The 16,431-nt window shown below is 45.1% G+C and overlaps 1 non-coding gene across 1 annotated transcript; it reads right to left on the bottom strand.

Annotated features, from left to right (window-relative positions):
• Positions 1-1,530: 1,530 nt before the first annotated feature.
• LOC120252085 lies at positions 1,531-1,637 on the bottom strand. Its single transcript, XR_005533635.1, has one exon. It is a non-coding gene; the product is annotated as a small nucleolar RNA R71 (small nucleolar RNA).
• Between the last annotated feature and the right edge of the window lie 14,794 nt (positions 1,638-16,431).

Raw genomic sequence — 16,431 nt, 5'->3', positions numbered from 1 at the left:
CTTTCAATAAATTGATGTTTATTGTGAGTTCCAACCTTGAATGCTTGATTTTATGAACATTTCCCCTAGAGTGACACTAGGGTTGAGAGTTCTTGTTGGTAACCTTGTGAGTGAGTGACACACCACGAGCGTTAGACAAAGCTAGGTTGGAGAGGGTTAAGAGGGTGAGTCGAGAGGTACAGGAGCGTCCCCTTTCCCATCCAACGTGATAGATTCTACCTCCGTTCCTCAAGTTCTTTGCGGCCATAATAGAGTGAATGGTCTAAGGGATGAACCTCCGCTGGGGCCAAGTTGCGCGTGCAATGGAGTGAAGCGTTGAGGTGATCATAGTATCTAGGGCTTAATTGTGGCTAGGGACCTTCCGCCTGGACCAAAGGGTTAGGTCTAAATCTAGGAAGAGATTTATAACTTGGAATCCTTAGAGCTTATTGCAACTCTATGCGAGTGTGAGGTGTTGAGATTGTTCGATTTCTCCTCCGAGACATGTATAGAGTTAGGCATAGTTGACCTTAGATTTGGGACTATGTATGTAAGGATTTCCACGACTCACCATTGCATTGATTAGGAAGCATAATAGAGAGTTCTTGCACTTGAAGCGATTATCCTAGGTGAAACATCATCCGAGTACCCATCTTTATCGATTGCCTTGCCTCCTCCTTACTTTTGCTCTCTTACTTGTTGCTTTTAATTTCTGAGAATTGAATCATTACCACACTTATCATTGTTGATACTCCACATAGCTAAGAATCGAATTAAGTGTCTTTACTCCCTACTCCCTGTGGATTCAACCCCGCTCATCCGGGATTATTATTTCGACAAACCCGTGCACTTGCGGGATATAAGCAAGGGAACTTGTCAAGTTTTTGGCGCCGTTGCCGGGGAGTTAGGTGTTTAGAGATACTTTGCACTTTGTTTTCTTAGCTATTTCACTACACATTCTATTTCATATCTTCTTATTCTTTCATCGTTCTGATTTTCTTTTTCTTTACTTTTGGTGCAGCTCCAGGTTATGACCCGACGGAATCCATCAATATTGATTGAAGGAGACCCTGAGCTTGAACGTACACTTCGAAGGAAAGGGAAAGAACCTGTACAAGAATAGCCTATCCAGCTGATTTGGAAGTAGAAGGATCTGATAACATGGCAGAACAAAATGAGCAACAATGAACATTATCCGATTATGCCAAACCTTAAGTGTTGGGGACACAATCCAGTATTGTGCGTCCCCCAATTACAGCTCAGAATTTCGAGCTAAAGCCGGCATTCATCCATATGCTGCAGAAGTCCGCACAATTCAACGGTTTGGCCGACGAGGATCCAAACAGTCACATAGAGAGCTTCCTCGAGGTGTGTGACATGCTAAAGATAAATGGTGTGACGGATGATGCCATCAAGTTGAGAGCCTTCCCATTTTCCTTAAAGGAGAAATCGAAGCAGTGGCTACACTCATTACCTAGAGCATCAATCACTACATGGGAGGATATGGTAGAAGCTCTTTTAGCCCGTTATTTCCCTCCCAGAAAATCAGCAAAGCTTAGGAATGAGATCTCATCCTTTATGCAGTTGGAATTGGAGTCTCTATTCGAGACATGGGAAAGGTTCAAGGAACTCCTGCGCAAGTGTCCGCAACACAGATTCCCAGAGTGGATGATTGTTCAAACCTTCTACAATGGTTTGAACCCGAGTACAAGACAACTCTTGGATGCGGCGGCATGAGGTACCTTAGGTAGCAAAACCCCTGACGAGGCTTGTCAATTAATTGAGGAAATGGGGTTAAATAGTTACCAGTGGAACGCTAGGGAAAAGAAAAAAGTGGCCGGTCTCCATGAAATTGACGCGGTAACTTCATTGGCGGCCCAAGTGGAGAGTTTGAGTAAGAAGCTAGATCTTATAGCTTCGAATAGAGTTGCGACCGTAACCAATTTCATCGGTTGTGGTGGAGGACATGCTCTCTTCAATTTCCCAATCGTCATTGGTGATGTTTCTTCAGTTGAGAATGTCGACTTTGTAGGTAATGGAATGAGACCTCAAGGGAATCCATACAGCAACACCTACAATTCAGGTTGGAAGAATCATCCCAAGTTTTCATGGAGTAATCAAGGACCACAAAAGACCATGGGGCCATCAGGGTTCCAACAACAACAAGCCCCTCAAGTGGAAAATAGAATTTCAGGCTTGGAAACCCGAATGACAAATTTGGAGAAGCACTTGGCTAGATTTGTTCAATCGGCAAATACAAGGTTTGAATCAGTCGAGGCTACACTTCGCAATCACACTGCCTCCTTGCACAATCTTGAAAATCAAGTGGGGCAAATTGCGAAATCTCTTTCTGAAAGGCCACATGGAAGTTTACCAAGTAACACGGAAACCAACTCGAGAGAACATGTGAAGATGATCGCTTTGAGAAGCAGTCATGAGGTTGAAGGGAGGCTTCCGAGTGAGAAGCCGAAAGAACACGCACCCGAGGTCGTAGAGGTTGAGAAGGGAGCAAACAAAGAGAAAGAGGTGGCACCCCCGCCTTTCAAGCCAAGAATCCCTTATCCCTCTAGATTGAAGAATGACCAAGGGGATGAACAGTATAAGAAGTTCCTGAGTTTGTTCAAGCAACTCCACATCAACATTCCTTTTGTTGAGGCTTTGGCTCAAATGCCTAAGTATACGAAGTTCCTGAAAGACCTATTGACTAACAAGAGGAAATTTGAGGAGAGTGCTTTAGTGGTGCTTGATGCTTCATGCTCGGCGGTGTTGCAAACGAACATGCCGAACAAGAAGAATGATCCGGGAAGCTTCATTATTCCGTGTAACATCGGCAACTTAGGTGAGGAAATGCCATTGGCGGATTAAGGGGCAAGTATCAACATCATGCCATATACTTTCTTCCAAAAGCTAGGCTTGGGTGAGCCTAGGCCTACTCGGATGACTTTACAATTAGCGGACCGAACGGTACGACATCCGAGAGGCATCATTGAAGACGTGCTTGTTAAGGTGGACAAGTACATTTTTCCGGTTGACTTTGTAGTGCTAGATGTCGATGAGGATGCAGATGTACCCTTGATACTTGGGAGACCGTTCTTGCGGACTTCCAAAGCATTGATTGACATGGACGGCGGAGAGCTTACATTGAGAGTCGGAGACGATAAGCTCACTTACCGCTTTGCTGAAGCCATGTGGCATTCTCTCGATTTTGATGACACTTTGTATTTTCTAGATACTACTGATGAGATTGTTGATGAATATATACAAGAAATGTTCAACCCGGATCCGTATGAAGGCTTGTTCGACCAAGAGGAGAGCAATGAAGAAATAATGATGCTTGGTTCGAATGGAGAGGAAACATCTACACCAGGGATCTTGAAGAATGTGCTCTGAAAAATGAAGAGGGCTAGGAGACGGCACCGAAAACGCCCCAAGACTATTGGAGATGTACATGGGCCAAGAAATTTGGACGAACGATTGCTAGGTGGTCCGAAGCCCGATAGTAGACCCTCTACTCTCAAGAGACTTTGCTCATCATGCTTTCAAGTTATGGGTAAGAGAGCAACCTTCATTCATGAACCCCCGTGAGGTAAGAAAGATACGTCAAGCTTAGTGACGTTAAACAAGCGCTTCTTGGGAGACAACCCAAGTGTTTACTATTTTCGTGCCTTTTAGTTTAGTTTGTTTGCATGAATAAATTGTTAAGTGTCGGTGTTTAAATTTTTGAGTGCTTGTGCTGCGATTTTATTGTGGGTTTTAAAGGAATTCATTGTCTGCTTTGTTGCGAATTGGCGAAACTTGGTCATTTGAGTTCTATTTTTGTGTTTTTATCTGGTAAATTTTGCATCATAGGGCAGGCTCTGAGTGTGTCCACATGTTCAGAATATTTCTGCAGAGCCTGCAGGTTTTTCTAAGTCATCCAGAGAAAATGCACGGGCGTGGGGAATTTCCACACGCCTGTGGATGTGCACTGTGAACTCTTCCAGAGAGGGCACGGGGGCGTGCGGCTGCCCCTGTGGATGACCATGCACTGGCGCACGCCCGTGGGTAATTTCCGTAGGGGCATGTGCCTTCCTGCAGAGTTGGGCAGATTTTCCCGAGAACACACGGGCGTGGGTCCATGCCCCTGTGGGTGACCTTGTGAACCACACACGGGCGTGGGGTAATTTCCCCACGCCCGTGCGAAGCTCTGCAGGTTGTTCCCTCCATCCCGAGAAAAAACAGGGGCGTGCGGCTGCCTCTGTGAATTGGGCTTGTGAATGTCCACGCCCGTGGGGAATTTCCGCACGGGCGTGTGGAAGACTTGATATCTTTCTCGGATGTCCAGGGAAGCCACAGGGGCGTGCGTCTGCCCCTGTGGGTCTGGCGCACGGGCGTGGATAATTTTCGCACGCTCGTGGGAGATCGTTCTAAGTCAGTGAGAGTTTTTCCCGAGAGCGCACAGGGGCGTGCATACGCCCCTGTGAAGCTTTTGAAGTGAGGCACACGGGCGTGGGGAATTTCTCTCAAAAGTCACGAGTTCTGTTTAAAAAGGGGATGATTTCTCTCCTTCTTCACGACTCATTTTCACTTGAAAACACTCTCACAACATTCTCCGAGTCCATTGCGCCAGTTTGGTGGGATTTTAGCAAGTTTTCCGGCCGGCTCTCTATTTTCTCACTTCTCCTCGTCGTTAAATTCATTTTCTTCATCTTCTTCATCAATTCATGATTTCTATTGATTAATCTGGTTAACAATGCTTCGTTTCTTCAATTGGAACAATGATTTGCGTTTAGAACGAAGTTAAAGATATTATTGAGTTGTATTTTTGGATTATTGATACCTGGCCGTGCGGTTCTCACGCCCCGTGAATCCACATGGGCGTGCGGAAATTCCACACCACTGTGTGGATTTCTGCAGTTGACACGCATCCGAATATGTGTGTATGTACCGCAAGTGCACGGGTGTCGAAGTAATAATTACCCCGGTGAATGGGTAGTCGAATCCACAGGGAACAGGGCTACTAGTACTAACTTCTTCTCTGCTTTCTAACCAAATGATAAATGGAAAGGTGTGGTGATCTAATGTGCAAAGAAGTGAATACCGGAGACGAATATGCAAGGGTTAAATGGATGGAGATCTCAATCAGTAAAAGTGGGGTATTCGCGCAATGCTCCCCCTAGGATTCGGTATTAGGGTACTCGAATAAGCAAAGTGTTTCTATGATGAGTAAGTTAAGTCATGGAAATCCAAATATAATCGGATCCGGCCTCCCGATCACCGATACTAGTCCCCCACGAGGTCCCGTGGAGAAATCGCTCAATCTCAACACCTCACACCACATATGACCCGTAAAGCACTCTAGGGATTCCAAGAGTTGTATCCGATTCCTAAAGATTGATCCAACCCCTAATTCCCGGCGAAGGATCCTATCCCCCTACAAGGTCCCGTGGAGAAATCTCTCAATCTCACGCCTCACACCAAATATGGTTGCATAGAGCTTAAGGAACGGAGATAGAATACACTCAATCGGAAGGGAGAGGGGACACTCCACTATCTCATGACTCACCCTCTCAACCCTCTTTAACCTTGAAGTTCTAACTCTAATGGAGACCTCTCTCACATCAAAGTAACAAATCATGCAAATCCAATCAACCACAAGGATTAATTAAACAAGCAAAGCAATGAGAATACAAGATTAAAAACTTAATCAAACTCGGATTAAATAGAAACACTAAGCAAATCCACAAAAGATGAGAATCCTAGGGTTCACAAGCCCAAATACCCTCTAGGGTTTTAGCTCTCCATGGAGAAACAAACAAAAACACACCATCAATGAATGAAAGTACATTAAAACCATAGAAATAAACCCCTTATATATGAACCGATGGCCTTGATGGAGAGCTTCGACGCCTTGAAGGACCCACTCCGAGCTAGGTTCACCGGGTGGCTTCCTTGATGCTATGACGGAGGAGGAATCGATCAAAGTTGGTGACGAAGCGCCCAAAGCCACAAAGACCTCCTCTCCAAACCCTAGCCGTCTCACCCCTCAAGAGTTGCACAAAAGATGAGAAAGAATACGGCAAAATGGCTATTTATAGGCCTTAGATCGCGCCTGTCACGTGCCCTCACGCGCCCGTGTGGATTTTCCACGCGGGCCGCGGGTCGCAGAAATTTTTCAAGCGGGCGCGTGGAATTTCCACGCGGGCACGTGAACAGTAATTTTGATACAGTACTGCTACATTAATTTTGCTACAACATTTTTCACAAAAACGCGGTCCAATCACTCTTCTCTTGAGGCCACATGTCCGGGCACACGTCCATGTGGTAGGCTATAAAACTTTTCTTCATCGATGTATCTTTGAGAGGTCTTGCAATCTTCACAAAGAGAAGAAACATGAAGATGTGGCTGCCTTTTGTGCCCTTCCAACTAGTGAATTGACTTGAATCTTCTTGGAAGTTGGCACACATCTCCACGCTTATAAACTCCTCTCGTGTCTTGGTCCTTGAATTGAACAAGAACTCCCAACATTATGTCTTTATAGCCCATCTTTGCTTCCTTTTTACTCTTCAAGGCATTCACAACCTCATATGCATAAAAAGAACACCAAATACACAATATGAGACATAAACCATAGTAAAAATGATGCTCAATACATATAAAACATATATAAAAGTATGTCTACTCAAGCATTTATCAGCAGTATTGTTTTATCAACTTGTTTGACTAATTTTGTTTAAATTTGGCAGATCATGGCACCTAGGACAAAAAAGCAAGCTGATAAGAGGCCACGTGAGTCATCCACTAAGCCCGTGGGCATGCGATTTGCGATTCCCGAACATCAGGCCCGTTATGAGCGCTTATTAAGACTCCACTCGAGACTGCACTCGAATCTCGGACATGACTATATTACGAGATCTTCGACAGGGAGATGAGTTCACGATGAGGTTGAGGACCTTGTTTTCGAGATGGTGGTTGGCGGCGCTTGTTGACGATTAGAGAGCCGCCTATCCCAGGCTTGTACTCGGAGGTGCTCTCCTCGCTTGAGTTTGATAGAGCATATGCGAGCTTTAACAGTTTGGGTACCATTCAGTTCAGAGTGTTTGGACGCCACCATAGTTTGAGCATTAAGCAGTTTTCCATACTATTTGGCGAAAAGACGAGTTTACCCGCTTCCCTGGGTCTAGAGACAATGCAGTTGATGGGCATGGTCCATAGGGTTCGGACAGTGGTTTTTGCGTTAGTTCTACCAGCCCCAGAGATAGCTGAGGATGAGGGTGATGACGCCGAGACATCTCAGCCCGCCCCGAGCCTCGACCCGCATAGATGGAGACCGAGGCACCTCCAGCGGCCGAGGAACCACCCCTGCAAGTCAGTAGTTTTCACCTTCTCGAGCCAATGATCGCTTTGAGATGCTCGAGAATGCTATAGGAGTGATCCGAACCGAGGTTGCTGAGATTAGGGCTACGCATGCCACTCAGTACACAGAGTTCATGGCGCGTTTCAACATATTACAACAGATCCTAGAGCGAGACGTTGCCTCATCATTCATCATGCAGTGAGGGACTCTTCGTGCACCGCCAAGATCTCCAAAGACCTCCATCCTCGACCCCAGCACCAGAGGACCCACTATATGGTTCCACTTCCACAGCAGCAGCAGCGGAGCCCGAGAGCGACTTCGACACTTGACCTTTCTTTTACTTTCATGCATTTTTACTTTTATCTTATTTTCTTGTTTTTTTAGACTTTGTTTACTCGTAAAGGATTTTCCTTCCGAGTTTATGTTATTTTGCATTATCGAGTTGTATTCATTGCTTCATCTTTTTATACACTCGAGTTATTTTTTTGTTTTTTTCTTGAACTTCACTCGAACCCCTCGTGTATGTGTACGGATGGTCTTGTCTTCTTGGAAATTGAGACTTAGTCATGGGCACGGCCAAGGTGCTTTCAAGACTTGGCCGTGCGAAGCTTCACAAACCCGTTGGAACACTACTCCCAATGAATTAGCTTCATCAAACGCAACACTAAGAGTTAGGGGAGTATTGTTTTGATTGCTTCTCACACATCTATTTTTGAATGATATATTTTGAGTAAGCTTGCATGTGTACATTGAGGACAATGTACAACTTAAGTGTGGGGGGGAGTTTCATAATGCGCACATCTTTTCTATAGTTCTTGATTGATATATTCTCACATAGCCAATGGCGGTTCACCTTAGTTGCAATGTTTGTATTCTTAAGTCTAGGAGAATTGTTAACATTGAATGTTTTTTATGCTCTAGTTCTTGCTTGAATTTTTAGGAATTTTTGCCCGATTTACACTTAGTGCACTACTCACTCTTTGAACTCTATTGGAAACTCATGTTTGATGTTAAAGGGACTAGTTAGGTTTACTTCTTTTGAAAAAAACAAAAAAAAACAAAAAAAACAAAAAAATGGAAAAATGAAAAGAAGGAACAAAATAGTTTTTTGTTTATTTGTATTTGTTGGGTGGAAAGAGCTACCACCTATGAAGATTGAAGCTACTCTCACAAGTCGGATACTAGTTATGCCCTAATGAGAGAAAGAGCTATCTCGTCGGATGAGTGAAAGCTACCACCTGGGTAGAAAGAGCTACCACCTCGAAAGTGTGAAAGCCACCTTAGCGGCCGCTTTGGAAAGGGCTACCTTAGAGGATGTGTGAAGCTACTACGATCTTTTAAAATTTTTATCACTTGTGTAGATAAATAAGTCCCTTGCACTTAGAACTTTGAGGAGTATAACTTGGGGTGTGACAAGTTCCCCTTGCTTATATCCCGCAAGTGCACGGGCTTGTCGAAGTAATAATTCCGGGTGAGCGACGTCGAATCCACAGGGAGTAGGGAGTAAAGACACTTAATTCGATTCTTAGCTATGTGGAGTATCAACAATGATAAGTGTGGAATTGATTCAATTCTCAGAAATTAAAAGCAACAAGTAAGAGAGCAAAAGTAAGGAGGAGGCAAGGCAATCGATAAAGATGGGGTACTCGGATGATGTTTCACCTAGGATAATCGCTTCAAGTGCAAGAACTCCCTATTATGCTTCCTAATCAATGCAACGGTGAGTCGTGGAAATCCTTACATACATAGTTCCAAATCTAAGGTCAACTATGCCTAACTCTATACATGTCCCGGAGGAGAAATCGAACAATCTCAACACCTCGCACTCGCATAGAGTTCCAATGAGCTCTAGGGATTCCAAGTGATAAATCTCTTACTAGATTTAGACCTAACCCTTTGGTCCAGGTGAAAGGTCCCTAGCCACCATTAAGCCCTAGATACTAAGATCACCTCAACGCTTCACATCATTGCACGCGTAACAAGGCCACAGTGGAGGTTCATCCCTTAGACCATTCACTCTATTATGGCCGCAAAGAACTCGAGGAACGGAGGTAGAATCTATCACGTCGGAGGGGAAAGGGGACGCTCCTGTACCTCTCGACTCAATCTCTCAATCCTCTCCAACCTAGCTTTGTCTAACCCTCGTGGTGTGTCACTCACTCACAAGGTTACCAACAAGAACTCTCAACCCTAGTGTCACTCAAGGGGAAATGTTCATACAATCAAGCATTCAAGGTTGGAACTCACAATAAACATTAATTTATTGAAAGCATAATAAAGAAGTTCAATGAAACGAATACATCCTAGGGTTCACAATCACCCAAGTACCCACTAGGGGTTTAGCTCTCCATGGAGCTAAGTACAATCAAAGAAATTGAATGTAAAAGCAATAAATCCATAAAGAAACCCCCTCGATGGTCGTGTCGATGGTCTTGTGGAAAGTCCTTTACTCGTCGTCCAAGGATTCTTTCGTCCGGTATAGGATACGCCTCGATCGAGGCTCCCCTACCAACCTTCTTCCTAATGGAATCACGATGTTGGAGCCATAGAACGTTTCCAAAACCTTGGACAATACCCCTCAAAACCCTAGACGAAGCCCTCTCGCAAGTTGGGGAAAAGATGGAGAAAAGAATACCAAAATCGGGGCTGAATCAGCTATAAATAGGGTTGGAATCGGGCAACTCCACGGGCGTGGACGGTACACGAGCCCGTGCGGAATTTCCACATGCACGTGGATAATTTCCACACGCCCGTGTGGATTCTCTGTCTCTCTGATTTCTCGGCCGGCTGTGAACAGTGCTACTACAGTAACTCAAACGGGCACACGTTCACGTCGTGAATCACTTGCTTCTTCAATGATATATATGTTGGTGGGGTTCTTGTTCTTGTATGCATAAGACGGAATGCTCGAGTGTGCCTGTCTTTGTGCCCCTCCAAATGGATGTACTCACTCGAATGCGAGGAGGTTGGCACACACTCTAGCATCTCACACCTGTCCTATGTTTTCGCATTTGAACCTTAGCAAGATCTCCTCCAAAATAGGTGCATTATGATCCACATTGGCCCATTTCCTTCAAACTCGGCCTCACAACCCTACCTGCATAAAAGTAACATAAAAACACACATATTAATGTAAAAAACTGAGAAAAGTAATGCTCAACATAAGGAATGAACGCTTCGCCTTCATATCGCACAAGAACTTATCAAACTCCCCAACAATTAAGCTTTTGCTTGTCCTCAAGCAAACATTAAAACATTCTGTGCATCAATGAAGAAAATATTGAAAGTGCTTGGCCTTAGATTCACCAAAGTATACAAAGATAGCATTCTACAAGTAAGGAAAATTTCAACACTAAATACAAAAAACCAATGCTCTAGCTAAAAACTTGAATCAAAAAGGATAACAAACCCGAATTTCGTGTAAGTGTGTGAACTCACTCAAAACACCCCAAGTTATACTCCTCAAAGTTCTAAGTGCAAGGGACTTATTTATCTACACAAGTGATAAAAATTTTAAAAGGTGGTAGTAGCTTCACACATCCTCTAACGTAGCCCTTTCCAAAGCGGCCGCTAAGGTGGCTTTAACACTTTCGAGGTGGTAGCTCTTTCTACCCGGGTGGTATCTTTTCACTCATTCTATGAGATAGCACTTTCTCTCATTAGGGCATAACTAGTATCTGACTTGTGAGAGTAGCTTCATACTTCATAGGTGGTAGCTCTTTCCACCCAACAAATACAAATAAACAAAAAAATCTATTTTTGTTCCTTCTCAATTTAGCAAAAAGAAGTAAACCTAACTAGTCCCTTTTAACATCAAAACATGAGTTTCCAATAGAGTTCAAAAGAGTGAGTAGTGCACTAAGTGTAAATCGGGCAAAAATTCCTAAAAATTCAAGCAAGAACTAGAACATGAAAACATTCAATATTAACAATTCTCCTAGACTTAAGAATATAAACATTGCAACTAAGGTGAACCGCCATTGGCTATGTGAGCATATATCAATCAAGAACAATAGAAAAGATGTGCGCATTATGAAACTCCTCCCACACTTAAGTTGTACATTGTCCTCAATGTACACATGCAAGCTCACTAAAAATATATCATTCAAAAATAGATGTGGGAGAAGCAATCAAAACAATACTCCCCTGACTCCTAGTGTTGCGTTTGATGAAGCTAATTCATTGGGAGTAGTGTTCCAACGGGTTGTGAAGCTCGCATGGCCAAGTGCCGAAGCACCTTGGCCGTGCCCATGACTAAGTCTCAATTTCCAAGAAGACAAGACCATCTGCACGCATACACGAGGGGGTTCAGTGAAGCTCAAGAAAGACAAAAATAACTCGAGTGTTTAAAAGATGAAGCAATGAATATAACTCGATAATGCAAAATAACACAAACTCAGAAGGAAAATCCTTTCTAAGTGAACAAGTCTAAAAACAAGAAAATAAGATAAAGTAAAATGCATGAAAGTAAAAGAAAGGTCAAGTGTCGGAGTCGCTCTAGGGAAGGTGAAAACATACGCACTGGGGGTGGTTCCTCGTCACTGGAGGTGCCCTCGGTCTCCATCGATGCGGCCGAGGCTCGGGGGCAGGCCGAGATGCTCCGGCGTCATCACCCCTCATCCCTCGCCTATCTCTGGGGCTGGTAGAACTAACGCAAAAACCCCCGTCTCGAACCCCTCGCGGACCATGCCCATCAACCGCATAGTCTCTAGACCTGTGGGAAGCGGGTACACTCGTCTTCTCGGCCCCGCGAATCGAATCCAAGAGACCCATGCCCAGCACTAATCTCGTAATGTAAGGACCCAAGAAGATCACTCCCGGCCTAGTGTATCGTCCCCTCGTGTCTCGATGTAATCAGCCAAGATGTGCCCCTAAGTGGATCGAGTACATGCTCTACCATTGAGTACAAGCATGCAGCCTCCCTGGCGGCTCAAGACACTCAGATCTATCGCCATCGGGCATTCACCGACCTACTCATGATTCCGTGCAAATATCTGTAGGCAGGTCGGGAAAGGCACGTGGCCTTGAAGACCGCCGGCTCAGATCGACCTCGACCACATAGCACTCGTAAGCTCTCTGCAGGGGTCAAGGTTCCGTGGATAATCGATGAGGCAACTGTGCATACTCCTTTGAATCTATGAATGCCTCCTCGTATAAGCCAAGTAGTATGGAAAACTGCGTAATGCTCAAACTATGGTGGCGCTCCAAACACTCGAATCGAATGGTGCCCAAATCGTTGAAGCTCGTGATACGCTCAATCAAACTCAAACGAGGAGAGCACCTCCGTGGCAAACTCTCTGATAGTCGGGCTCTCTAATCATCAACAACCGCCGCCAACCACCATCCGAAACAAGGTCCTCAACCTCATCAGTGAACTCATCTCCCTCGTCAAGATCTCGTAATATAGTCGTGTCCGAGAATTAAGTCCCGTCCGGGTGGAGTCTTAATAAGCGCTCATAACGGGCCCTCGATGTTCGGGGAATCGCAAATCGCATGCCCTCGGGCTCAGAGGATGACTCACGTGGCCTCTTATCAGCTTGCTTCTTTGTCCTAGGTGCCATGATCTACCAAATTTAAACAAAAATTAGTCAAACAAGTTGATAAAACAATATCGCGAAAATCCACACGGTCGTGTAGATTTCCGCACGCCCGTGTGGATTCACGGGGCGTGAGAACCGCACGGCCAGGTATCAACAATCCAAAAATACAACTCAATAATATCTCTAACTTCGTTCTAAACGTAAATCATTGTTCCAATTGAAGAAACAAAGCATTGTTAACCAGATTAATCAATAGAAATCATGAATTGACGAAGAAGATGAAGAAAATGAATTTACCGACGAGGGAAGTGAGAAAATAGAGAGCCGGTCGGAAAACTTGCTAAAATCCCACCAAACTGGCGCAATGGACTCGGAAAATGTTGTGAGAGTGTTTTCAAGTGAAAAGGAGTTGTGAAGAAGGAGAGAAATCATCCCCTTTTTAAACAGAACTCGCGACTTTTGACGTTCTATGCATCCACATGGGCTTATGGAAATTCCCCACGCCCGTGTGCCTCACTTCAAAAGCTCCACAGGGGCGTATGCACGTCCCCTCGCTGCGCTCGGAAAAAAACTCTCACCGACTTAGAACGATCTCCCATGGGCGTGTGAAAAATTATCCACGCCTGCGGCGCTGCACTCCACGAGGGCGGATGCACGCCCCGTGGCTTCCCCGACATCCGAGAAAAATACCAGAGTACGCACGCCCGTGCGGAAATTTCCCACGGGCGTGGACATTCACATGCCCAACTCACAGGGGCATCCACACGCCCCTGTGTTTTCTCGGGATGAAGGGAACAACCTGCAGAGCTTCGCACGGCCGTGCGGAAATTACATGACGCCCATGTGTGGTTCACAATGTTACCCACAGGGGCGAGTCCACGCCCCTGTGTGTTCTCGAGAAAATCTGCCCAACTCTGTAGGAAGGCACACGCCCGTGCGGAAATTACCCACGGCGCGTGCGACCGCATGGTCGTCCACAGGGGTAGCCGCACGCCCCTGTGCCCTCTCTGGAAGAGTTCACAGTGCACATCCACGGGTGTGTGGAAATTCCCCACGCCCGTGCGTTTTCTCTGGATACTTAGAAAAACCCTGCAGTGCTCGCGTAACTAGTCTCGAACATGTCTACACACTCGTAGCCCCTGCCCTATTATGCAAAATTTACCAGATAAAAACACAAAATAGAACTCAAACGACCAAACTTTGCCAATTCGCAACAAAACACACAAGGAATTCTTTTAAAACCCACAATAAAATCGTAGCACAAGCACTCAAAAATTTAAACACCAACACTTAACAATTTATTCATGCACACAAACTAAACTAAAAGGGACAAAAACAGTAAACACTTGGGTTACCTCCCAAGAAGCGCTTGTTTAACGTCAGTAAGCTTGACGTATCTTTCTTACCTCACGGGGGTTCATGAATGAAGGTTGCCCTCTTACCCATAACTTGAAAGCATGATGAGCAAAGTCTCTTGAGAGTAGAGGGTGTACTATCGGGCTTCAGACCACCTAGCAATCGTTCATCCAAATTCCTTGGCTCATGTACATCTCCAATAGTCTTGGGGCGTTTTCGGTGGCATCTCCTAGCCCCCTTCATTTTCCCGAGCACATTCTCCAAGATCCCCGGGGTAGATGTTTCCTCTCCATTCGAACCAAGCATGATTACTTTCTTTATTGCTCTCCTCTTGGTCGAACAAACCTTCATATGGATCCGGTTGAACATTTCCCGTGATATATTCATCAACAATCTCATCCAGTAGTGTTTAGAAAATACAAAGTGTCATCAAAATCAAGAGAATGCCGCATGGCTTCAGCAAGGCAGTATGTGAGCTTATCATCTCTGACTCTCAATGTGAGCTCTCCGCCGTCCATGTCAATTAATGCTCTGGAAGTCCGCAAGAACGGTCTCCCAAGTATCAAAGGTACATCTCGCATCCTCATCAACATCTAGCACTACAAAGTCAACTCGAAAAATGTACTTGTCCAACTGACAAGCACGTCTTCAATGATGCCTCTCGGATGTCGCACTGCTCGTCCACCAATTGTAAAGTCCTCCCGAGTAGGCTCTAGGCTCTCCCAAGCCTAGCTTTTGGAAGAAAGTATATGGCATGACGTTGATACTTTTGCCCCCTCGAATCCGCCAATGCCATTTCCTCACCTAGTTACTCGATGTTACACTGTAATAATGAAGCTTCCCGGGTCTTTCTTCTTGTTCGGCATGTTCTTTTGCAACACCACCGAGCATGAAGCTTCAAGCACCACTGAAGTACTCTCCTCCAATTTCCTCTTGTTGGTCAATAGGTCTTTCAAGAACTTCACACACTTAGGCATTTGAGCCAATGCTTCAACAAAAGGAATGTTGATGTGGAGTTGCTTGAACAAACTCAGAACTTCTATACTCGCTCATCCCCAGGGTCATTCTTCAATCTAAAGGGATAAGGGATTCTTGGCTTGAAAGATGGGGGTGCCACCTCTTTCTCTTTGTTTGCTCCTTCCTCAACCTCTGCAATCTCGGGTGCGTGTTCTTTCAGCTTATCACTCGGAAGCCTCCCTTCAACCTCACGACCACTTCTCAAAGTGATTGCCTTCACATGTTCTCTCGGGTTGGTTTCCGTGTTTACTTGGTAAACTCCCATGTGGCCTTTCTCGGATAGAGACTTCGCAATTTGCCCCACTTGATTTTCAAGGTTGTGAAAGGAGGTGGTGTGATTGTGAAGCGTAGCCTCTACTGATTCAAACCTTGTATTCACCGATTGAACTAATCTAGCCAAGTGCTTCCAAGTCCGCCATTCGGGTTTCCAAGCCTCAAAAATTTCGCTTTTCCACTGAGGGGCTTGTTGTTGTTGTTGTTGGAAACCCAGTGGCCCCATGGTCTTCTGTGGTCCTTGATTACTCCATGAAAAGTTGGGATGACTCTTCCAACCTGAATTGTAGGTGTTGCTATATGGATTCCCTTGATGTCTCATGCCATTACCCACAAAGTCAACATTCTCAACTGAAGAAACATCACCAATGACGATTGGGTAATCAGAGGGAGCATGTCCTCCACCACAACCGGTACAATTGGTCATGGCCGCAACTCTATTCGAAGCTATAAGATCTAGCTTCTTACTCAAACTTTCCACTTGGGCCGCCAATGAAGTTACCGCGATCAATTTTCATGGAGACCACCACCTTTTTCTTCTCCCTAGCATTCCATCGGTAGCTATTTAACCCCATTTCTTTTCAATCAATTGATGAGCCCTCATCGGGGGTCTTGCTACCTAAGGTACCTCCCGCCGACGATCCAAGAGTTGCTCTTGTACTCGGTTCAAACCATTGTAGAAGGTTTGAACAATCATCCACTCGGGAATCCGTGTTGCAGTACACTTTCGCAGTGTTCCTTGAACCTTTCCCATGTCTCAAATAGAGACTCCAATTCCAACCGCACAATGGATGAGATCTCATTCCTAAGCTTTGCTCGATTTTCCTGAGGGAAATAACAGGGTAGAAAAAGCTTCTACCATCTCCTCCCATGTAGTGATTGATGCTCTAGGTAATGAGTGTAGCCACCGCTTTGCTCTCCCTTTAAGG

This window comes from Dioscorea cayenensis, chromosome 20 (assembly GCF_009730915.1).
Source record: "Dioscorea cayenensis subsp. rotundata cultivar TDr96_F1 chromosome 20, TDr96_F1_v2_PseudoChromosome.rev07_lg8_w22 25.fasta, whole genome shotgun sequence".
In the NCBI taxonomy this organism is placed as follows: domain Eukaryota; kingdom Viridiplantae; phylum Streptophyta; class Magnoliopsida; order Dioscoreales; family Dioscoreaceae; genus Dioscorea; species Dioscorea cayenensis.
The sequence above is the reverse complement of the archived record's forward strand: the minus strand, read 5'-3'. Positions and strand labels throughout refer to the sequence as shown.